Source organism: Chiroxiphia lanceolata, chromosome 23 (assembly GCF_009829145.1).
Source record: "Chiroxiphia lanceolata isolate bChiLan1 chromosome 23, bChiLan1.pri, whole genome shotgun sequence".
Taxonomy (NCBI): domain Eukaryota; kingdom Metazoa; phylum Chordata; class Aves; order Passeriformes; family Pipridae; genus Chiroxiphia; species Chiroxiphia lanceolata.
The window spans coordinates 3,231,023-3,254,623 of record NC_045659.1 but is presented as its reverse complement, the minus strand read 5'-3'; the positions used below and the strand labels follow the sequence as shown (position 1 = coordinate 3,254,623).

At 45.6% G+C, this 23,601-nt stretch overlaps 1 long non-coding RNA gene across 1 annotated transcript in view; it reads left to right on the top strand.

Moving 5' to 3' along the window:
• Nucleotides 1-17,010: 17,010 nt before the first annotated feature.
• The window catches only part of LOC116797802, a 49,429-nt gene continuing 42,838 nt past the window's right edge, over nt 17,011-23,601 (top strand). The window contains exons 1-2 of the long non-coding RNA XR_004360753.1: nt 17,011-17,089; nt 17,313-17,417. This is a non-coding gene — a long non-coding RNA (uncharacterized LOC116797802). The remainder of the gene's footprint in view (nt 17,090-17,312; nt 17,418-23,601) is intronic.

Sequence of the window (23,601 nt, the reverse complement as noted above, 5' to 3'; positions counted from 1 at the left end):
CCTGCACCAGCTGTAATGGCATAATAGGATAAGTGCGAGGGAGAAGCAGCAGGATATAATAGGTACTCAGCTGCCTCCGAGATGGGGCCTCTGTATTTACCTGGATAGGAGAAAGCTGGAAAACTAGGGCAGCATAAGAACACAGTGACAGTGTAAGTGCTCCAGGAGGTGGCTTGTGGGTGAATTGAAAATGCAGCAATATGGGATGTTATATAATAAATAATAACAATAATATCTGTGCTCAGGTCCCGTTCAGCCTGAAATGCTTCACCAGCTGCTCTGCAGAGCTCACGGGAGTGTTGGGGCCTCTTTGGGGTTGGATTTCCTAATTCCTTCTCTTCTCCTGCTCTGTAAAAGCCTCTGGGTGGTGTTTTTGTGCTTTATTATGTCTGGAGTGTAGGGGAGCTTTCATCTCCCAGAAATGTGTATGAATGATCAACACCAGCCATCACTTGTGATGTTTCCCATCCCTGGAAGTGTCCAGGTTGGATGTTGGAGCTAGTGGAAGGTGTCCCTGCCTGGGGCAGTTGATGATCTTTAAGGTTCCTTCCAACCCAAACCATTGTGGGATTCTTTGAGTGGAACTGATGGGGAACCAGGAAATCAAACGGGGGAAATCCCAACACTCCTTTGAATCCCAACACTCCTTTGAATCCCAACACTCCTTTGAATCCCAATACTCCTTTCCTTCTCCTCCTGACAGCAGAGCTCCATCCCACGCACTCTGGCTCCCACAGGAGGGGCTTTTGCTGCAGGTTGCAGAAATCTGGATTATTTTGTGATGGTGGCAGGCTTTGGTGTTGAAGTGTATAATCTTTCAGGCCAAGACATGACTTTCTGGCACTCATTAACATATTTAAGCTGTGCTTTCTATGCCCCTCTTTGATGTAGGCTCACGGCTTTGTGGCTTATCTGTGTTCCTAATTTCACTTTTAACTTATTTGCTGACTTGGGTGAAGATCCTCCTGCTTAAGTGATGAGTCATTTTTTTTTTTTTTTTACTTGCAGGAAAAATTTGCATTTATTTTTTCCACAGAGGCACTTAGGAACAGGTTAAATGAACCATTTAGATGATTGAGAGAGAGAGATGCCAGGGAAAGTGGTAATGTGTGCCATGGTGCTATTCTGTTACTCTTTGATTCAGATTGCTGCTATTCAGTTAATTCCTTAGATGTGGATTGCTGAGTAGTGCCTCCCTCTACATTCCCTCCCTTCCCTGGATTTCTTGGGCTGAATTGGTTGGAATTCATTGATGTGTTTTAACTGCAGGTTTCCCCTACGGTGCTGTGCCATCTAACAATAAAATTCACATTATAGTTCCAGGAATTGTCAAGGTGGACTGAACTGTTGACAGTGTACAGAAAGATGCACGTAGGAATCCTTAGGAATAAAAGATGAGGTGTCAAAAAGTAGACAATGAAACTTTCAAATGTATTTTTTGTAATCTTTCTCAACTGGAGCAAGTGGGTTTAGAAGGAATAGTTAAAAAAACAACATAGTACGAAATACAATAAATTTTAGGATTTTTAGAACACTTTCAAGGGGCATTCAATCTTTCCACAGCTTTGTGAGATTTATTAAGGGAAAACCAATTTGGATTTCTTTTTTTTTTTTCAATATTCCAAGATGGAATCCTTGTGCTGAATTACAGGTGGTCACAACAGGTCACCAAGGGAGGAGCTGAGGGACGTAATCTGACTTGGAATACAAAGTAAGGAGGGGATATTTGCTTTTAGTGTTAGTTAGGACATCACCTGAGAATTTAGAATGACAAGCTGAAATAACTGAGCCATTTTGATGGTGTAAAATCATCTCCATGCCCAGGCTGATGTGGAGAGAGAGAGAAGGACCTGAGGTATCAGTTAACAGGAGTTTGATGCTTTCTTGAGCTGTAGGTAACTCCCAGCAAATGATGTGTCACTAATTGGGTTAAACCATATCATAATTCCTCTCACGTAAATGCAGGCTCTTGCCTGGCCTATATTACTGGAATATCAGGGTCTGTCCTATTTTCCTCATGGAAAAGCATCCCAAAGGTGGGATGCAGAGGTGCTGTCCTGCCTCACAAAGGGGAAACTGAGGCACGACCTCACCAAGGTGAAGCAGAGCATGGGGGCATTTTAGGGGCTTGAATGAGGACCCTTCCAAATTTAAGGCTCAGATTTTAGGCTCAGATTTTAGGCTCTGACCTTCCTGGGGGCACAGTTTGCAACACCTGTGCCGTGGCTGGTTACTGGTGGATGATGTGGGTGGGGATGTGTGGCTTGCCTGCGTGAGAACACGCGTCTGAATAAATGCACAGGCAGCGTTTGGGAGCAGCCAGGAATCCACTTGAACGAGAGGGGGTGGTTTGGAAGTGGGGCTTGTTATTAAACAGCCTCTTTTGCGTGGGCACCGTCTGTGTGTGTGTGTGTGTTTCTAAAAAACCCAGGGTCTCCTCGCTCTCCTGCCGTCCCAGGTCTCTAAAAAAAGCCGGGATAACAAACATCCCGATTCAAACCTGCCTTGAAAAGACGTCTCCCCGCACTGTGGGAACCTCAGCCTGCCGGGGCCGCCGTGTCACATGATGGGCTTCAATCAGCTTGAGCCCGTTTTAACTGCATTTGCACTGATTTGCTCCATCTCGAGTTATTTAGCATTATTGATTCCTCTTGACTTCCCGGGTGCATTAGTTGCCGTTGACCCTGGCATCTCGCTGCAGCAGACTGGCCCGTCATGTGATACCGTCTGGCTTTGTCCTTGTTCCCAGTCAATTCCTGTTTTACTCAGCAGATGTCTTTTGTTCCCGACAAAGATTGCTCATCCCATTGTCCCGGGGGTGCCCCGTCCAGCCCGGGGTCCAGCCCGGGCTCCCGGGTCCCAGCCCTTCCCAGCCAGACTCTCCCCCTCCTTCCCCCAGACTCTGAACACCAGAAGGAGCCTGGTTTGCTTTTCCTTTTTTTTTTTTTTTTTTTTTTCCTCCCCAGGGGTCTGGCTGGATTATTTCTGGAGCTGGTTTCTTTCTTCTGTGAAAGTAAACCAGGGAAAATAGGTTTAATTTTTCTTGGTAGGGTTTCTTGGGAAGCACCTGGGCCCCACCTTGACTAAATCAGCATCCATCCCTCCTTGGTTTTGATTTAAATCTGGCCCCCAATATCTAAAGAAATTGTTTGGGTTTGGTTCTTTTTTTTTTCTTTTTCATTGCATGGACCTACTAGAAGAGATGGGGGAAAAAGTTATGGATTATGATAGGGATTTGTGTAGCAACCTACAGGATTTGGGGGCCTGATCCACTCCTCTCTTGTGCCAGAATCTGATAAATTCACCATTCCTGCTCTTCAGATCCCAAAAGATAAATCCCTGTAAACCAAAGCAGAGCTCTCTCTGTCAGTAGGACTGCAGTGCTTCGGGGGCCTTTAGGGCATGGAGGTATCTTGTGGGTTCACTGCTCTAGGGAGCATTTTGGGATGCTGGAAAAGCAGGGATCTGGCAACTGCACAGTGTCCTGGAATGTCTGAGTGAGGAAAATGTGGATGGGGCAGGTGATGGGCAGCAGAGAGGGAGTGAGACCCATCCAGCTCACTGCCTAAAGGGTGTCTGGTGAGCAGGAAAAGCAGCAGGAAAAGCTGATAAACTCTCAGTGCTCTCCTGATGACTCCAGAGTTCAAGGTTTTCCCTTGTAATCCAAGATTTTAGCTCTAGTGGTTCAATTTTAAGTTTTCTCTTCTTGTGGGGTATGTGAAGTCTGGGCCAGTCCAGGGCTTGGGTTCTCCCCCACTTCAGGCAGGGCTGATAAACCCTCTGCTCAGTCTCTCTGTGTGCTGAACTGCATTTTCTCTCCCAAAAGTGAAGGAGAAGATGCCTGGATGTGCTCTGTGCCCCAGCTCCCTGCAGCCAGGCTGTTTGTCAGCATTGTGCCACTTCACTGCAACTTGATGTGTGGAACCTGACTCAGGTCCATAAAAGCTGCTCAGAGCCCCATTATTTTCCATTATTGTTCCTTTTTGTACCATTATTACTTTTTCTCAGGAACTAAATATTTTTCCTTTTTAATTTAGTGTGGTTTGACTTAAACCCACACTTTTCCTACTAAACCCACCATAAATTACTCTGTTACCACCTCACCTCACTGACTGCAGCTTTGTTCACATGGCTCAGGGATTCTTGGAAAGGGGGGGGGGGGATATTTTATTTCTGTCACCAGCGGGAATTAGAGTGGAGAAAGGGCAAATTTAAATTCATAAAAAGACCCGTGAAAGGAAAACTGCTTCTGGTGGCAAAACTCACCTTTTGGTCAGTCCTGTATGTGATCCCCCTCTTCTGGTTGTCTGTGGAATTGGATATGGAGGGAAGTGGAGAGTAGCACAGACAATGGGATTTGGGCAAATTGGATCGTTTTCCTTACGCTGGTGAAAGACCTTTGGAATTACAGATCAAAATGGAATTTTGCTGTGGATTGGGTTCACCCTGGAGTGACTCTTTTGCTGGTGTTGATGTGCTCCGGGTAGGAGCTGCCTGGGGTCTGGGTGGAGCTCAGCTCAGCTCTATTTGTCCTGATTATTTTTGGTGTGTCACACAGGAATGGCACTGGGGGAGACTGGTTTTCCCTTGTCTGGCACCTGGTGCCCGTGAGAGGTCAAGGTGTGAAATGCTGCCCTTGTGGTTTGGTGCTGCTTTCATTTTTTTTTTCTCTGTCTACATAAAAATCCTGGCGGGAAGGAGGCAGTTTGGAGCATCCTCAGGAGGGGTTGTGTGAGGCAGGGGTAGACAACAGGCAGAACAAAAATCACATCAGGTGCCTGATCTGTCTGCCATGGATGGTCCTGAGGGTTAACAGCAAATTCCTCATGGAATGTGGGGTGAGGAAGGGAAGTGGGAGACCAGGTTTGGAACCTCTGGGCTGGAAGCATTGCAGTGTTTTTCTGGGTATAGGTACCATGATTTTATTTGGCTCAAAGCAGAGGTAGGGGTAAGCAGCCACATTTACATCCACATCCCATTTTATATCCATATTCCAGCTTCATCTGCCAGAAACTGAATCAAATCATAAAGGTCATTGAGGTACAAACGTGTTCCCACCTAATTGTCCAACATCTGCCATCTTGCTCCGTGGTATCCCCCTTCCTTTCTGCAGCACTAATCACATTGGAGTTCATAACCTCTGCCCAGACACTTTAAAAGAGGCAGGAAAATATTCTGGGGAAGGTATTGAATTACAAACTGGGTTTGGATGGAAGGAGAGAGCTAAAAGGGAAGAGAGATGACACAGTGCTCCCCCTTCCCAGCTTAAGGAAGCAGCATTCCCTCACTGGTACCCATCCTTTCCAGGGAGAGCAATGAGCCGAACAGTTTTCTCTCTTCTTTTGTCCCTCCTGGGCTCAATTTGCTGTAATTCCTGGCTGCACATGGCACAAATGACTGAACGTGGATGTTGAACCCACTGTAGTGTATAAAACGAGTCAGAGAATCTTCCTGGAGCCTGGAATCTTCTAGAACTGAAAAATATCCTCTCTTTCCCAGGGCAGGAGAAAATCCTGACCCTGAAATGGAGCCTTATGATAGAAGGAGGTTTCTTCTGGCTCTGTCTGTGTGCTCCTGTCACATGTGGAAGTGTCAGACAGAAGTTGGTTTCACAGTTGTGTCAACTGGGGGAGACACATTTTCCTTAATGGAGCGGGAGATGATTTTTGAGAGATGTAAATGCCAAAGCATCCAGAACTCTGCAGGGTAACTTCGTCCCTTGTGTCCAACAAAAGTGCCCTGTTGGCCCTGGGTGGGAGGAATTGGCCGTGGGCTACAGGTTGATGAATGTTTTGGGCTCAGAGTGGGGAGATGATGTCATGAGCGGGTTTCAAGTCACCTCTGGGCTTCTCCTTCTCCCTTTCCTCTTGCTGCCTGCAATCTAAATATTGAAATCTGGGCAGTGCAGCGAGGCCTCTGGGCAATGCCACAATGCCAGGAGTGTTTATATTCAAAACATAATATTATCACAGAATCTCAGACTGATTTGGGTTGGGAGGGACCTTAAAGCCCATCCAGTCCCACCCTCTACCCTGGGCAGGGACACCTTGAGACCCTCAGTGCTGAACCTGCTGTTCTTAAACCAGGTGCCCCTTTACCTTGGGAAGGGGAGAGTCAAAAAGCTGCAGGAGCTGCCTGCTGGAAACCCTGGGCTCTGCCCTAATGGATCAGTCTCCCTCGCTGCCAGAAAGTTCCCAAGGAGTACTAAATCCCCTCTGGGTCTGCCCTGAGTGCAGAATTGATCCGGCTGCAGGAGCCAGGGGGAATCAATCCAGCTCGGTCTGGGTGTGCCCTGCACATCCATTGGCTCCCTGGCCCTGCCTCCTCCTGCTCTGGCCTGTGCATGCCACAGCAAAAATTGATTTTTGCATGAAACCAAAAGGTGGACCGTGGCATCAGGCAGCTCAGAGCCATCTGTCTTGTCAGGGCTCCTGTCGGAGGGACGGTTATTTGGAGTAATCCACTAATGAAGAGCAGCCAAAGATGTTTCCCTGTGTGCCAGAGAAACTGTCCTCTGTGTTTTTCCCCCCCAAAAAACCCTCTTTCCCCACAGGTTCTCTTCCCCTGAGGTCAGCACAGGCAGCACATCCAGTTGCACGTGTGTTTTCTTGCTGAATCATTCCCAAAAAAATCATTCCCAAGCACCTGCAACATCCCCCCCCCACACACACACAGGAGGAATTGCAGCTTCCCAGAGCCAGGGATGCCACCAGAGATGTCCTTTAAACTCACCCAGTCCAATAATCCACTGGAAGAAAGCAACAGATGCTGAGTCATCACCCAGCACTTTTGTACCACTGTGTCCACCCAAAAAATCTGGGAATGGGTTGGCTTTCCTTAGCTGGGGAAGGAGGGGAGGACAGGAGGGTATCCAAAATCCAGGGGCAGAGTTTAAGTAGTTTTGGTAACCTCTGCAGTGTGTTTTTCAGCACTGGTATGTCTTTGAGTGTGTGTATATATATATATATATATATATATATATATATATATATATATATATGTATATATTTAGTTTTATATTTTTCCCCTTGTATTTTTCGTGTTAATCTGACTCAGTTCCTGGTTTTTGCTTGTCTTGGGTTTTATTTTTACACCCTGCTGCAGTCTGCAGGCAGGTTCTCAGCTCAGAGGGCACGTCAGAATCGTGCCACATAAACTGCCCTGAAGTCAAAAGAAAAAAAGAGAGAAATTACATTATATCCTCCTTTACTTCACAAATGTTCGCTATACCTCGAAAAAATCAGGGGTTTTTTTTGGAAGAGATTCAACCCCCAGCCTGAAAACTGCATCTCCCCTTTTTTATTCCAATATTGCCTCACTGGAAGAGCCTCTGTTTGGAGCAGAGATTACAAAGCCCCACAAACCCTCTTCCACCCCCGAAGACTCACCCAACCCAAACTAATACTTTAATGACTCCTTTTCCTCCCAAGGAAGCAAATTCAGGCACACACACACACACACACACACACATGAACAACAACAAAAAAATGCTATTTTTTTTTCTTTTTTTTTTTTTTTAAAAAAAAAAAAAGCTGGAGGCTGAGGAGGGACCTCGTCTGGTCAATGAAAGAAAGAGACGGATGTCTGGTGCCATGGCAATGGAGCAGGGATTACTTTGCACTGGAAAATAGGTTCTTTTTTTTTTTTTTCCCCTCTTTTTTTTTTTTTCTATTCCAGTTTTTTTTTTTTTTTTCTCTCAGGCAGCTCAAGAGTTGTCACCGAGTCTGAGAGGCCCATTTAGAGGAAAACGAGCCTCTGAGGAGAATTGAATGCTTGCTTTTCAGCGGCTGCTGCTTGAACAGTCTGCTTTGCTTTTGGGGCAAGGCAGGATGCAAACACCCAGATTTGTTTACAGCTTTCCCAATCCCTGCGTGTGTGTGGATACACAGCCATAAAAATAAGAGGGGCTTGGGCTGCTAGGAACATAGATTAGTCACAAAACGAAGCAAATATTTAATTGATAAAGCTCTTTAACCTGAGCTGATGTATTGGATGTGATTCTGTGGGAATTTATCACTTCACTGTGTCTGTTTTGGGGTGTATTTTGCATTTTATTGCCATTAGGCTGGATTTTGACCGAGATTAATTAATTCAATTTAATGCAGGTCGAGACATTTTTGTGACAGAAGGTATTTTTTGTGGAAAAGGCTGATTTGTGGAGATTTTTTTGCTGTGAGCAGTTTGGGTTTTGTGCTTATTCCTTCCTACCCCCAATTCTGAATATTGGAGGCGAGGGGGGGTTTTTGTGTGTTTTTTTCTGTTTGGTTTTTTTTTTTCTTTTCTTTGTTTGTTTGGTTTGGTTTTGTTGGTTTTTTTGTTGGTTGGGTTGTTTTTTTGTTTTGGGGGGCAGGCTGTGTTTTGGTGTGGTTGTTTCATTTGGTTTTGTTTTGTTTTCAAAACAAGCTACAAAGTTTCAAACTGAAGCCAATATTTTGCTCAAGCCCACCTTGTTTTAAAAACTCATCTCATTTCTATAAATGTTTAACAGAGAAATTGGCCAATGGAAACATTCTGGAGCGATGCTCTTTTTCAAGTGATTTTGTTGGGGTTTTTTTAACTGCCTTTTGAATTTCTGACCTTTTTATGTATTTTGGATTATTTTATTTTATTTTATTTTTATTTTTGATGCCTCTTGGGCTGAAGGAAAGGCTTCTTGCAAATGTCTACCAGCCAAGGGGTGAAGGTGTTCTCTGATCTCTGAATCACCCACCCACCAGCCTCCAGACAAGGGGGTACCAAGCAGACTATTTAAAACAGGTAAAAGGGAATAAAAGACCTTTATGTGACTTTTCTGAGCTGCTTGAGGGGTTCCCAGGTCACACTTGGGATCCCCTTAATGGCTTTTGCCTCTCTGCTGAATTCCTCTCAATTTACCACCCCAGAGAAGGAGGATGTTCCTTCCCCATCCCATGGGAAACACAACCCTGGAGTTCATTCCACTGCAACCTGTTCTGAGCCTTCCCCCGTGGATTTTGAGGGATTTGGGTTGATTTCTACCATTTTAAGGCCTAGGCAATGTATTAATTCTGCAGTCTGGGTCATTCAGACACCCATTTCACTGCCACCAACAGTGGCACAAGTTGCAAAATATTTACTTTCTGCTGACATTCTTTTTTTACCACAGTAAAACTGCCTTAATATATGAGCCAAAATAGGGGTTTGAGACATGTTAATCTTATTCTACACATGCCCTGCCTTTTGCAAGCAGGGCCACACTGAAGCCTTGAAATGCCACTGGAATATTTTGTGCTCTCTGTCCTTTCTGGGCTGGGTAGATGTTATAAGCTCTGTTGTTGTAAATGTGTCTCCTTTCTCCTGTCTGGAATGAAAAATAGCTCCTCTCTTTGATCTTCCCCTCATTTGCTAAAAAGTAACCAAAAATAATCCCCCCCCCCCTTTTTTTTTTGTTGGGGGGAGGTGGGGAAATGTGCCAGGATTCAACAACAACAAAAAAAGAAAAATTGTGACCCTCCTTTTCAGTGCTTACTAACTGTGAAACATAAAATCCCTGTCCAGGTAAAAAATTTGAGTTGTCATAGCAACAGCAGGATGGCTATTTATTTTTGGATTTCCATTTTCACTGATTTATTTAACACATTGACAATCCATTTATAATGAAGAGGAATTCAAGAGGGTTTTTGTTTCTGGCTGGGTTTATACTGAGCCAAGCTTGGGTTACTTTTCACCAGAGAAAATAAGCAAAGATAAAAGAGGTAAATAAAAAGGAAACCTTGTGGCTTTCTGGGGGTTTTCTTGTAGGCAAATACGGGTGCTGGGTGGTGCAGGGGAGAGGGAAACTGTGACTGACTTGTTTATTTTATGTCTTTTAGAAGAACCTTAGGGCTGTAAAGCAGAACAAGGGTTTAAGTCCAGCTGTGAGGTGCAGGAGCCCCAGATGCTCACCTCCACCTGCCCTTGCCTGCATGCACACACTGCCAGGAACAGGGCAGCAGAGCCACTGCAAGGGGCTCCACTGCTCCATTTCCTTGCAGAAGTCAGGGAATGCCTCAAAGCCGTGGAAAAAAATCCGTATTTCTCATTTTGGCAGCGACCTCTCAGTGCTCAGTGCAGTTCTGAGGCTCAGGTTTGTCTGCTCTCCCCAGTGTTTGTGTCCAACCAACCTCTGATCCAGGGCTTGGAAGGACCCACAGAGCAGCCTGGAGTTTGGAGAGCCCAACTGGCCTTTAATTTTGGGGTGTTTGTGCTGAAATGGGCTGTGCTCTGTGCTCAGGAGTGGATTGTTTGCAAGCCCAGGGGTGGCAGGAGCCCCTCGACCACTCTGAAAGGTTTTGAGGGGGATGATTGAACCCATCCCTGGATGCACAGCCAGCTTTGGAGCCAAGCAAACAGGCACCCACAGAATCAGGGATTTTCAGAGCTTACAGCAGTGTCAGTGCACTTGGGCAACAGTGAAATGCCCCCAAATTCCTATAAATTATGAATTCCTCTGTATCTCCCTCCATGGAGATTTAATTCCAGTGGATGCCTTTGAAATCCCACCCATTTCACCTGCCAGAGGAGCGAAATCAAGCTACAACATTTGGTGACTCTTGAAAGCATCTGAAGACTGGGAAGTTTGGGGCAGGTTTTTGGAAGCAGAGCAGTGAAATCCGAGTGGAATCACCCGGGGAGAGCAAACCCAGCAGATTTTCTGCTGCAGAACCTGGCTGGGAGCACACAGTCCCTGCCTGGGTTTTCTCCCAGCCTGTCTCTCTCTCTCTCTCTCTCTGCATTTGCTCTGCAGGTTGGTTCCTCCCTGGGATTTGTTTCCTCTGATGGATTTGGGCGACTGAGATTGATGGCTTTAAAAAAAAGGGACTGGTATTGATGACACATTTGTAAAGCTCAGTGAAAATTGTGAGCCTGGCAAGAGACTGGGGGAGGGAAACCTTCAACCATTTTCTTCTGCTGTTGCTGTTTGGGGCATCAGTGTGGGCTGGTTCCAAGCCAGGAGGGGCAGCAGCTGAGCAGAGGAAGTGTTGCACTTTCTGGCCAAACCTGTGAATTTGTGAAGCCTGGGCTTGGTTTTGGATCAGGAAAAGGTAAGGTTTGACCTGTGTGTCAGGAAAAAAAAAAAATCAAGTGCTATTTCTGGCTGGGATCTGGAGCCTGCAGAGGGGAGAGTCGTGTCCAGCAGTCACTGGTGCTTCCCCCGTTTATCCTGGTGGAGCATCAGGCTGTCCTTGGGGCTGAGAGTGGGGGAAGGGTGGGAAAACCCAAGAAATCAACTTCCAGACATAAATACAATATGGACAAGTCATAAACATTATTAAAGCAAGTCTATCCCTGCAGGGCAGGTTTTTGCTCATAATGCTTTCCTGATTGCGCTTCCGCAGAGCTGGGGGAGTGAATAGTGGGCTGATTATCCATGGCCCAGGATCTACATGAGTGCAAAACTGTTCCCTTTGTATGTGAGCAGAGAACTTTGCATATTCACTGCCAGGGAATGGCCATCCTGCTTCTTATTCCCTCTTCAGATTCACAGTGGGCCTGATCCCAAACACGGCCACGTCAATGGGGTTCTTTGTCTGGGCCCTCCTTGTGTCCCACATTACCATTGCAAAACCTGCCCTGTTTGTCATCTTAAATATACAGGCCATAAATGGGCCTGGCAGTGACATGGGGTGTGATCACACCCCAGACTGATTCACCAAACCCTTTGGTAGGTCAAGGGATAGGCAAAGGCAGAATACAAGGGGGGAAAAAAAAACCCCAACAGTTAAAAAAATGACTCTGCGACTGATTAACGGAATTGTCTCTAATTGTTGTTGCTTAAAAAGATCAAAACCCTTGAGAGAAATCCAAGTCTTTTTCCATGGTGCTTTCTTGGAGCCTGACTCCAGTTGTCCAGCTCATCTGGAGCATCATGGAATGTCCTGAGTTGGAAGGGACCCCCAAGCATCCCAGTGGCTTTGTTACAGGGGAGAGCCCAAATGGGCTCCGTGGGCAAGAGTCAGAAGGAATCTCATGTTGTAGAAAGATTGATGTTGGCAAGAATATCCCATAAAAGGCCACTTATGCCCGACACAGTCAGAGTAGCAAAGACTTTTTAAGCAGATGCAAAAGGTGCAGCAGTTTCATTATTCAATTATGACAGAGCTTTTTCCCAACAACTTAACGAACGTTCATTTGCAATGTGTTAAACCACTTTTTCTGTTAAATGTAAAAGATCAGTGCTAGGAGCTATACATTGTGCAAGATAATTGCACCATGTAATTCTGGTGCTTCAACAATTTATACTGAAATATTGATGGATATGTTCCAACATTCTTCTTCTCTTTTTATTTTTTTTTTCCCCCACAAGCATATTTCATAATCTTTTAAATATCTCTCCCCTGAAAACTTTAATGTAAAGCACAAATCCCCTTATGTAATAGAAGTTTAATGCATCTGGATATTGCTAACCAAACAAAAGCTTTTCAGGCCCACTTCTACTTTCAGAAATAAAAGATGCTGTTAACAGAAGGTATTGTGAATATGAATTTATGAGGAATGTGCCATAGCAGAAGGGCATGACTAAGGAAAAGTTAAAGGCTCCCCTTTAATATTAGAAATATGAAGTATTTTTTTTTTCTGATTTCTTATGGGCATAGCTAAGAATAAAAAAAATTTTTCAAATTTTTCAAATAGGAATTTAATGTTAAGTGACACTTTGCATAATCTGCTTAGGAGAGGCACTCTGGAGTTGTACTGTCTGTGGTTCCAGCATTGACCCAAGACTTGTAAATTGAAATAGAAATGCAGGGAGGTTAAACAGAGCAATGAGGAGCATCTCAGAGAAGGAACCTTGCTCATAAACTGTGGTTGGAACAGTTGGTTCAAGGGGTTTGTATGTTTCCTGTAAAAATAGAGCTTGAATCAAGCAAGTAATAGTCATTAGTAAGTAGTCAGGATGAAGCATTTGGTTGTGAAATTATACAAACTGTGCAGAAATCTCTTGGGTTTGCTCTAGGAGGAAAGGCTTGGAAGGTTCCTGGGTGCTGAGAGCTCTGCCTCAGGCTGGGGGGAGAACTGGCACAGAAAAGCTGAGGGGGTTACCTGTGGCACTGCCCTTGGTTCCTGCATGTGAACAAAACATAAACTGCAGAGAAAGACCTGGGAATTCCAGTAAGTGATCCTGGAATTTGCTCCAGTGTCCTGTTTAATTGTGACCCTACCAGTTTGTGCTGCTGTGGGTTTGTTACTCCCCAGAGCACATCGTGCCACGGGCTTCTCTGTTTACCTGCAGAGTTCTCTCTCCTACCTTTGACAGTTTTATCTCTCTTTTGTTGCATCTTTCTTACTCTGTATCTCTGCCCTATCCCTGGAAATGTCCAAGGCCAGGCTGGATGGGGCTCTGAGCAACCTGGGCTAGTGGAAGGTGTCCCTGCCCATGGCAGGGGGTGGAACTGGATGGGCTTTAAGGTCCCTCCCAACCCAAACCACGCTGGATTCTATGAAAATGCCACATTTAAGCTCAGATCTGTTTTCTGACCCAGACTTGGACTGGAGCCTTTCCCATCCCAGGTGAGAACTTGCCCCCTTGGGCCAGCAGCTTCTCTGTTTGAGGAATATCACTTAAGGTCCCTTCCAACCCAAACCATTCTGTGATTCTGTGGTTCCTGCATCTTGCCCCATCTGCTGAAGATTTAAGCAAGGCTTGTACAGGCAACAATTCTGAACCCTGCCAGTTGTCCCCAGCCCTGTCCTGGGAAGTCCCCTGGCTGGCAATGAGCCATAGATCAGCCTTGCCTCCCCTCAGCCCTTGGCTCCCTCACCCAGCCCATGAGATGGATGCTCACTGTGAGAATGGTGTTGACATTGGCTCACCAGGGACTGGCATGGGACCATCATTTCATGTCCTATAGGTCCCCAGGAAGAACCAGATGCTAATGAGTGCCAGGCCATTAGAGGCCTGGCTTGCACTCCAGCTCCAGTGTCCTAAACTCCCTGTCCTGAGCCCATTCTCCATTGTAGCTGCTGGGGATTGCTGCAGCCTGCCCTGTCAGCAGAGATGTTGCACAACCAGCCAGTGACCACCCAGGGCTATTCTCTTTAGGCTGGATGCCATCTTTTCTGGGCAAGTGTACAGATCATGTCTTGAACTGTGCCAGACACGCTGTTTGTGGTTCCTTTCTGCTCATGAGCCTGGCTGAACAAAAAAGGATATATATATATATATATATATATATATATATATATTTATATCTGTCCCAGTGGTGTTCATGTCCAATCTGACACCCGGTAGATGGCCCTTGGGGATTCTAACGAGGCACCCACTGCTGTACAGCGTGTTTTGGCAACCAGGAGGGCTGGCAAATCCCATGCCTGTCTTTCTTCTGCAAGTCTTCATGTTTCTTTTTGGCACATCCGTGCAACGAAGATCAAGACGCAAGTACTGCCAAAGCTTCTTGTAGAATAGATGACATTTATATTGTTATGCAGTTTGCTGATCTAAACATACCATTGCCTTGCCTTGATAGCCCAGGGCAAGTGCTAATCAGCTTGTTTTGTGGGCACCATGCCATCTGAAAGGGGGGACACAAATAGAGACAGTATGTGCATCATCCACCAGCGTTGCAAGAACACGACTCCCAGCTGAGAGTATCGAAATGTGTCGGTCCCCTGAGCATGTTGGCATGGAAAAGAGAAGTGACAGCGTTAAATGGAAGGGATTTGGAACAAATCAAGGTTATATTCCTTAGCTGCCTCAAGTTTTCACTTATATAGGTCACGTTGTCAGCCGGTGTAAACAGGCAGGGCTGTGCTGAAAGCAGGGGGGTCACCAAATCTGAGCTGCTGAGCATCTGACCCCCTGTGGCTGCTCCCCACGAGGAGCTTCCCTTCTCATTTTGTGCTCTGGGGCATCATGAAAGGAGGTTTAGTCTCAAAGGTAACATGTAAGTTGAGTTTGGGCTCCTGTGTTGTCTTCACAGCTCCGTCGCTCACACTCGGTGCTGGGCAGTTTGCCCTCTGTGTGCCCAGTGTCGCCTCAGGTATGGAACAGGACTTTGATTTAATTACTATTTTAGTTCTAAGGGCTTTAATCAAGGTTTTCTGGAATGGCAGGCGTGGTGGAATAGTTCACTTGGAGCGCTGCAGTGGATGGAGGGATGGATGTGGCTCTTAGACAAAGATGTCCATGGGACACAAGGAGAGGGGCTCGTGTTTTGTGCCAAGGAGTTTATGTTAAAAAACAAGAAATGTTCTGGAGGAAAATTATTGTTTAGGGAATACTGATTTGCATGAATGAGTGTTTTCACTTCAGCTGATAGTTAAAAATGGATACTTAAGCCACAGTTTAGTGTCCCAAGGAGGAGCAGTCGGGGTTGGGATCAGGGTGGGAAGGCTCCCAAAGAGGGTGTTGTGGTGGGCACCTCCTCTGAACCACCTGGCTGAGAGGAAGAGCTGAATGAAGCTGCCTTCAACAACTGGAAAAAAAAAATCTTCTGTCACTACAACAAGGGAAATTGTGATTAGAGGAGAAACCCCAAAGTGGGAGAGTGGTGCAGCCCTGGAGCAGGTGCCCAGCGTGGCTGTGGGATCTCCATTCCTGAGGATTTCCAGAGCTCCTGTGGCCACCAGCAGATTCCACTTTGAGGTTGTGGCCATGTCTGGAGTAGAAGGATGACTCAGGTGACTTCCAGCCATCTTTGACACGCTCTCCACGAAATACTATTTTCCTACAAACCTCTATGACTCTCGTGAGTGTTCCCTGAATTAGCCCAGACGAGGTGCAGCCTCTCCATCCTCATCCTCACTCCCAGGGGCACCTGAAGTGCCCTCAGTGCCATCTCCCAACCTTTGGGTGTTTTATGCACGTCCCTTCCCCCTTTCTGTGCTTTATTTCTCCCTCAGAGTGGATTTTTATGGCCATGCTTTAGGAAAACACGCTCTGGGGGTATCACATACAAACAATTACACTTGAAAACCCCTGAAGATGGACTGAAAGTGGATACTTGCATGGAATAACAGGGGACTTTGGATGCACAAGTAGAACTCTAATAGCTGGCTTGAGTTCATTGGGTAATCTGGCCCTTATCCCAGCCTTTTTGAAAGATAATCATCGTTCCAAGAGAGGTTTTCATTGACTGTAGCATACACTTTATATTTCACTGTGTAATGGAACCTTCCATACACTCAAGGAAAACAATTTACAGAGCTAATTGCTGAACTCTGCAGATATAATCCTTTAAATGGGTTATGCTAGATAAGAGTTTATGTTAAAAAAGAAGAAATGTTCTAGAGGAAAATTATTGTTTAGGGAACATTGATTTGCATGAATTAATGTTTTCACTTCGGCTGATAGTTAAAAATGGATGCTTAAGCTAAGCCACATTTTAGTGTAACATAAATGCTTCATTAGTTATGGTGTGAGCTGAAATCCATTGTTTGTTTGCTTTTTTATGTCTCCAAACTTCAGCTGGCGTCGGGTCAAACCGTGCCAAAGATTCCATTTTTTTAATTAAAAAAAGAAAAAAAAAAGCCAAAAAGCCCTGCACGGACTCTGAGATGGGAGGATGCCTTGGAGTTCTCATTGTTCCTCACTGATTTAGTTTAGACAATCCTCTCCACCCTCCTGTCTCAGCCTACTTCTCAGGGAAATTAGGGGTGGTGTTAATGATCTCACCTGACACAGTTGTCTCTGGAATTAACTGATGAATATTTGCACAGTACAATATTTGTACAGAGGTGGTGCATCCCTCGTGCTGCAGGAGCAGCCATCTGTCACACACACACACATCTCTCACATTTAAGGGCTGCAATGAACATTTTTGGGGCTTGGCAAGTCAAGGAAGTTTTGCAGAACTCAGAGAATTAATTTTTTTGTTGTTGTTGCTGTTTTTATCACTTATATTTTAATTCAGATTATAACCCAGGTCTGTACCTGCTGATAGTTGCTGTGGCTTTATTGCCCACACACTCTGGGGTTATGGCACAAATACATAAGAGTTCAGCACTGTACAGAAGGTGTTAATAATGAACTGGACAGAATGTTTGAGTTTAATTTAAATCCATTTTCTCCCCTGTAGCTGAGTGTTGGTGACAGACTGGGAGAGAAGGAGTAAAGCACAGCATTGTGTTTTACAGCAGCCCAGTGGAACAAAGGGTATGTATGTTTGTTTTCCGTGGTCCTCTTTAATTATCCTGTAATTTCTGTGTTGTGTTACCTCGATTGTGTTTAGAGGAAGTTCATATACATCCAAAGAGGAAGGGATTAAGGAGGACACTCAAGTTGAGGCTTTCAGAGAGCTGGGCTCTCCAGCACTCCGTGACTCAGTAAAATGTGCAGGTCACATCTCATTCCACTGTGAATTTCCCTTTTTTTCCAGGATCTGTGGTGAAATTCCTCCTGTGAGCTGCACAACAAAAGCTGCCATCCCCATTCCAGGTGCTCCTTCCCACTGGCAAACAGCCTAAGGAGGAGTTGTTTATAGGTGAGATGTTCCCTCCAGTCAACTGGAGGAATGAGCTTTTTGTTCCTTTCTATTAGAAGAGTCTTGCCAGTTGTGAATCGAACAGATAATTAAGAGCTCAGAAACTTTTTAACCCGTGGATGTATTTGTACTATATTTATACAAAAGTACTGTAAAAGCACAATATTTATACAGAAGACTGGGATATATTGCACAAATCCATTGTTGTTATGTGCTTACAGCAACAGATTTTTAACATGGAATTGGGTGGGTGGAACTGGCTGATCTTTAAGGACCCTTCCAACCCAAATCATTCTGTGATTCTATGAAATTCCTGGGTGCAAAAATGCATATTAACCAGAAAACGAGTTTCACTGAGATCATTAAAAACTCTCTTTTTTTTCTCAATTTCTTTTTTTTCTTTTTTTCCCCCCACCCAGAAAATCGGCCTGATTTTTGAAGTCCTTAATTAAGGATGGAAATTTAGTGTTAGGCAGATGCTGTCATTTTTTTTTTTTCTTCCCCTACCCCTCCAGCAAAAACCCATGTGCAGTGTGCTGCCTGGGGCTCAGACACTGGAGGATGGGATGAGCAGCATCTGCAAAACCTGCAGGGTCCTGCAGTCAGATGAGTCATGTGTTGCACGGGCAAAGTTTAATCCCAGAGAAGAAGTTCCAACACAGGAAGAACCCCCTGAAAACAACAGGAATTGGTACAGTATTTGGGCAGTAAACACAGGTTAGAACAGTCTGGGTATTTGCTTTAATCCTCTCTGGTTCTATTTTGAATTGCTGTGTTCCTACTTGCTAAACCACTTTCCTTTTTCACTCTGTTTTACTGTGACAGAAGGAGGAGGGGATATTTTGGAAGCTGGAAAAGTGCCACTGATTTTTTTTTGCAGGTTTCTTGAGCTGAGCATTGCCACTCTGGAAGTGCTGGGAGCCCCTTCTTCCAGGGTTCCCCATAGAATTCCCCACCCTCCCACGAGGCAGGACGTGCCCCAGGGTACAGGACTCGCCTCCCTGAATGTTTGAGGGGATGAGGGAGTTTGGATTGATGGGCTCCCAGCAGCACAGAGCCAGGGAGCCCAAATATTGCCAAAAGATCAGGAGCTGAGTGTGAACAGGATGGAAAATTCCTCTGCAGTGTGGATTGATGGAGTTCAGCATCGGGGCAAGCAAAGGTCGAGCAGAAAGGTCCAACTTGGCACAAGGCCACTCCCCATGAAGGGCTTGGCTTTGTGTTTGGGCTGGGTTGGTGCTTGTGCCAGTCCTTGCCTTGAAAATGCCTGATAATCCACATTTTAGTGGGGGATGTTGCCCAGCAGCTCATGGTGGGGAAGAGCTGGAGGGGTGAGTTGGATGGAGCTTTGAGCGACCTGGTCTAGTGGAAGGTGTCCCTGCCCAGGGCAGGGGGGTTTAAACAAAATGCTCTTTAAACAAAATGCTCTCCCTTCCAACCCAACCCATTCTGGCACTCTTTGATTTATGAGGCTTTATTTTTTTATATATTTTTAATTATTTTTTTCTGTTTCCTCTCGGCATAATGAAATATTCCAGGGGTGTTGCTCATGTTCTGCCATAGGTTTGGGTGTGGTTTAGCAGACATTCCAGGTAGTCAACCTCAAACCATGTCCCATAGTGAAGCCTCTTTTAGAGAGCAATAAACAAATCTCACTTCTACTTCTTCATTTTTTTTTTTTTCCCCCCTTTTCCCTTGAGCCAAAATTTAGGAAAGTCATTTAGTGTCACCTAGGTGGCTTTTAATAGAGGCTTGGAACAAGAAGGAAAAAACCCCTCTTGTGCCCACTTGTTTCTTAGGTCACGTTGCCCACAGCTCGTCTCACCACTCCCTGAGAAAGTTTGTCTAAGTCCTAAAATAATTCCACGCTGCTGGCCCACAAATATTCCCATTTGGTCATCTTTATATAGAGTAATTACTGTTTAACATGGCACCACAGCTGGGCCAGGGCTTATTTTGGGTTAGGAGATATAAAAAGCTGTTTGTAATAAATAAATAAAATTACTGGGTTTGTTGCTCTGTCATTCTAAACAAATGAGTCCAGAGACTTGTTAGTTTGCTTATTCTTTTCTGCTTGTTTTGCTTTAAGAGTCAGCATTTGTGAGAGGCTTTGGTGCCAAAGGTATCCATCCTGGCTAATTCAGACAAGCCTGCACTTCAGTGACCAAAACTCTAATTTTTGGGTGTTGTGGTGACACTGAGGGAGCTCTGTGGGGTGGCACATGCCCAGGGAAGGGGGTCAAGGCTTAACCAGTGGATACAAATTCATTTTCCTGAGCAGGTGATGGGTGGGAAGAGGCACCTTGAGGGAAAGGTCTTGGCTCTGTGCTGTCCTCCAAACAGGTATTTGAATTTCTGTGCTGGGCACAGAGCAAGCAGCTCATTCCCACATGTCATTAGCATTTTTTTCAGGCCATGCTGACTCCAACATCAAAGTTCTTTCTAATTTTAATAACTTCAATATATATATATATATATATATTTATCCACATGTATTTTATATTTGTTCATATATGGATATATGTGTGTGTGCAGCCAGAGAAAAGGAAAACAGGGCCATGTATATCCATGTGGCATTTTTTATCTGCCCCTAAAATACAGGTGTCTCTGGGGGAAACAAGTTGTGAAGCTGTTTATTGTCCAAGGGTTCAGGAAGTTGAGGGGATTATATTCACTTACGCTGCTTCCCAGGCTGGGCTGATCATTTCACCTCAAAAATCAGCATCAAAGTCTATCTCACAGAAGACCCCAGTATTTTTAGTAGTCATAGGAAGGAATGTTGTCCACTGGGACAGAGGCTGTGGGTCAGGACTCAGGCTTTGGTTGTCTTCTGGTGCTTATTTTATGGTCTAGGACAATTCTTAACACTTTTCTGTGCCTCTGTTTAATAAGAAAATGGGACCAGTAACAGGGAGTTACCTTGCAGAGAACTATTTAAAGGGGAAATTGAAGTTTGGAGACTTTTACCAGCCTTTGGCATCAGAGAAATAGAGTAGTTATGTGATGTATTCCCGTGCTTTGGCTTTATTAATGATCTGAACACCTGGAGAATCATCATATTATCAATATCCATCCTATTATTCCTTGTATTCCTATATATCTTACTGCTGTTGCTCCAGGTGCTCCACAGCAGCTCTGACTTTCTGTGGGATATTTCCTACATGTTCCTGGTAAGGATCTAATTATTTCTTCCAAATCTTGTAGGTCCAGGTAAATCTCGTGGTGTAGGAACTAACAGGGAGGAGAAAAGTTTGATGCCAGGGATCAGACTTTGATCTTTCAGGGATTGGATCTTTCCCACTGCTGGTTGCTTCTTGAATAAGTCTGAAAGAGCTTTCATTTTATTTAAAAGGCTTTTATTGATCAAAAAGGCTCTGTCTTCTTGAGTGGCTGAAGCAGGTTTAACTCACGGTAGAAGTTCTTATTCGAGTTTGTTTTTATCATCTTGGTTGATGCACAATTTCATGGGTTTTTTTTTTAAAGGTAACTGGGAAAGATTCACATGGTTAGAGACAGAAAAAAAAATAAGTGTAGGTTTCCTTCCAGTCCATTAATTTTCTTTCATGGAGCTCTGTACCAGTTTGAGAGCACAATTGGGAGGAATCAAAACACAGACATCTAGACCGTTACGTCAGATCAAAAAGGGAACAGATTTGTTTTGAAACTGGGTCTGATGCATTTGTCCGAAGCCATGAACGTTTCTGAGACCTCAGAGCATTCTTGCTGTTCTGCCTCAGGATGAAACTTAGATCATGTGAACTGGGGAGAGAGATCCCAAAATATTTGAAGCCATTTAAGTGACTGTAGCCCTAATTCAAAGTCCTTTGCCGAGTGAGGCCAAGCAGGGATTTGAACCTGATTTTTATGCAGGCTCTTTTCATTCTCTTTCCTCCTTTTAACATCTTATATTAAAGAAACCATCCCCATGGATTCCATAAAAACGGATTTATCCAGGTCAGACACGAATTTTTTATAAGTGACCCACTGTTTTGTGTCCAACCAACCCCCAGCCCTGAAATAAATAAATAGATTAGGGGTAGGGAATTGGAAAGTCCCATAAAACAATTTTTTTTTCTGTGTTGCCTAATAATTTGTATTATTTTACAACAGTTTAAGTTGTTTAAGTTACAAGTCTTTCTAACTGAACCTCTGTGCAGTGTGAAGGACAGAGAGCAGGGTGGGAAGATGTAGAGTTTGGGGGATAGCATCCATCCAGTGGATGGCTTTGCTGGGTTCATTGACCTCTTGTAGCCTGTCCCCATGGCTTTTAGGACCAGGCTGCAAACTGGACTGAGCTCCTTGTGCTGCCAATCACTCACTGTCCTGGACAGAAAAGGAAACAGCAGCTCTGCTTCCGTGCTCCGGATGCTGAGTCACCTGCGTGGTGGCAGAAAATAGCCCAGGGGCTGCTGTTTGCCCAGAGTGCCTTGGGGAGGTTTCATCAGCTCTGCTGGGCTTGGGCAAGTCAAACTGCAGAGCTTTCAGCCCTGGGGCCAGTCTGTGGTTACTCACACCCCGCTCGGTGCCCCGGTGCCCGAGGTGCCCGTCAGCGATGAGTAACTTCTTGTTCACAGTTTGTTTGAAAGCCAGTGGCAATATTTGGATGGTTTGAGGTGCTGTTCCATTGGTGCACAGTGTCAGTTCAAGCCTGTTTTGCTGGAAATGTGTTCCAGCTCGTCTGTCTCTTCTCTGTGCCTGCTCCCAAAGCCTGAGCTGGTCCGTGGTGGGGGTGATGAGCTGTCCCACTGCTGTGTTCACTGCCCACTACCAGGGTTTCACCAGATGAAGGAACCACTGTTCCCAAATTTCTGTGACCACTGTCACCAGCCATCCTGGTTCAAGCCAGGGCCACTTTCTCTGGCTTTATGGAGCATTTCTGTGCTCTCTGCCTGCCCTAGAAGGTTCCAGGTGCCTTCAGACCAAGAAACCCTTTAGAGAGGCATCACTTCTGGTGCTGTGGTACTTCTTATTGTCAGAGCTGCCCTAGCGAGCACCGAGCTGGGGACACCAGTTCAAGCAGGCTACTGGAAAGGAGATTTCTCCATGCACCTGATAGCTCAGACAGGATGCTGCTGGTCCTTGGGTCGTGCTCCTGCAGCACTGTGTTACCAGCCTGCCATCCAACCTCCCCTCCACGGCTACAGCTCATCCCTGCTGCTCCGAACGCAGAGACAGAGGCAGCCAGGGACTGAATGCAAATGCAGCACCACACAGCCCTGCTCCTTCCCTCAAACTATTGATTACGTGTCTGGCTTGCTCTCCCCTGGTAATAGGCCATAGGCAGGAGGCAGCAGGGCGAGGAGGAGGAGGAGGAGGAAAACCTGTCGTGGTGGTTCGATGCGGCCGTTGAGCCAATGGGAGGAGAAAGGCTGTGGATTGGGCTGGCAGAGAGCACGGGTGGGGGGACTGGCTTAGCAACAGCAGGGAGCAGCTCTGCCCCCTCCCACCCTGCAACCAGGCTGGAAAGTTCCTGATGATGTCCCTTAATGTATTTGTCTCGCCCATGCCAAGCTCGTACGTGACCGGTGTGACTTTGCCGCGTGCGCCGGTTTATCCCTCCCCTCCGTGATCCTTTGGAAAGGGTAGAAGGGAACCTTTTCTTTATCTGTCCTACTAAAACCAACTAGTGAGCTCAAGGTAAAGGGATCAGCTGCTTGATTCAATGCTGTGCGAGCCCTGAGAACAAAAGTGAGGTTTGTGTTGTGTTTTCGTGGTTGGTATTTTCCTCTCGATGTCTTTCCAAGGCTGTCTGAGGTTCAAACAGAGAGTTTCTTGCCAGTCTGTTGTGGCAGTGGGAGCTGGGCACCTTGACTGTGTTCTCATCTCTGCCAGGTGAATCCCTACCCTTTAAAATCCGGATCACTTCGCTGGGCTCTCGGGTTTGGAGGAAAAGCTTTCTGAGTTGAGCTCTCCCTGCGACCCATGGGCTGAGAAAAGCCAGTCCAAGACACCCTTGTGCTTTGCACCTTATCTGCCTTACAGCAGGAAGTGCTCTTTCTGTCTCCCTGCCTCTCTCCTGCTCCATCCATCACTGCCTTAACCAACCAGAAATGAAAATGGCAGTTTAAATTCGTCCAAACCTTTCCAACATTTACTGGAACCGAACACCGGCTCTTCCAGCGCCTCCCTTGCAAACGACCTTCTCTGTCCTCCCCTCACCTGCTGCCTCCTCCTGCTCCTGAGC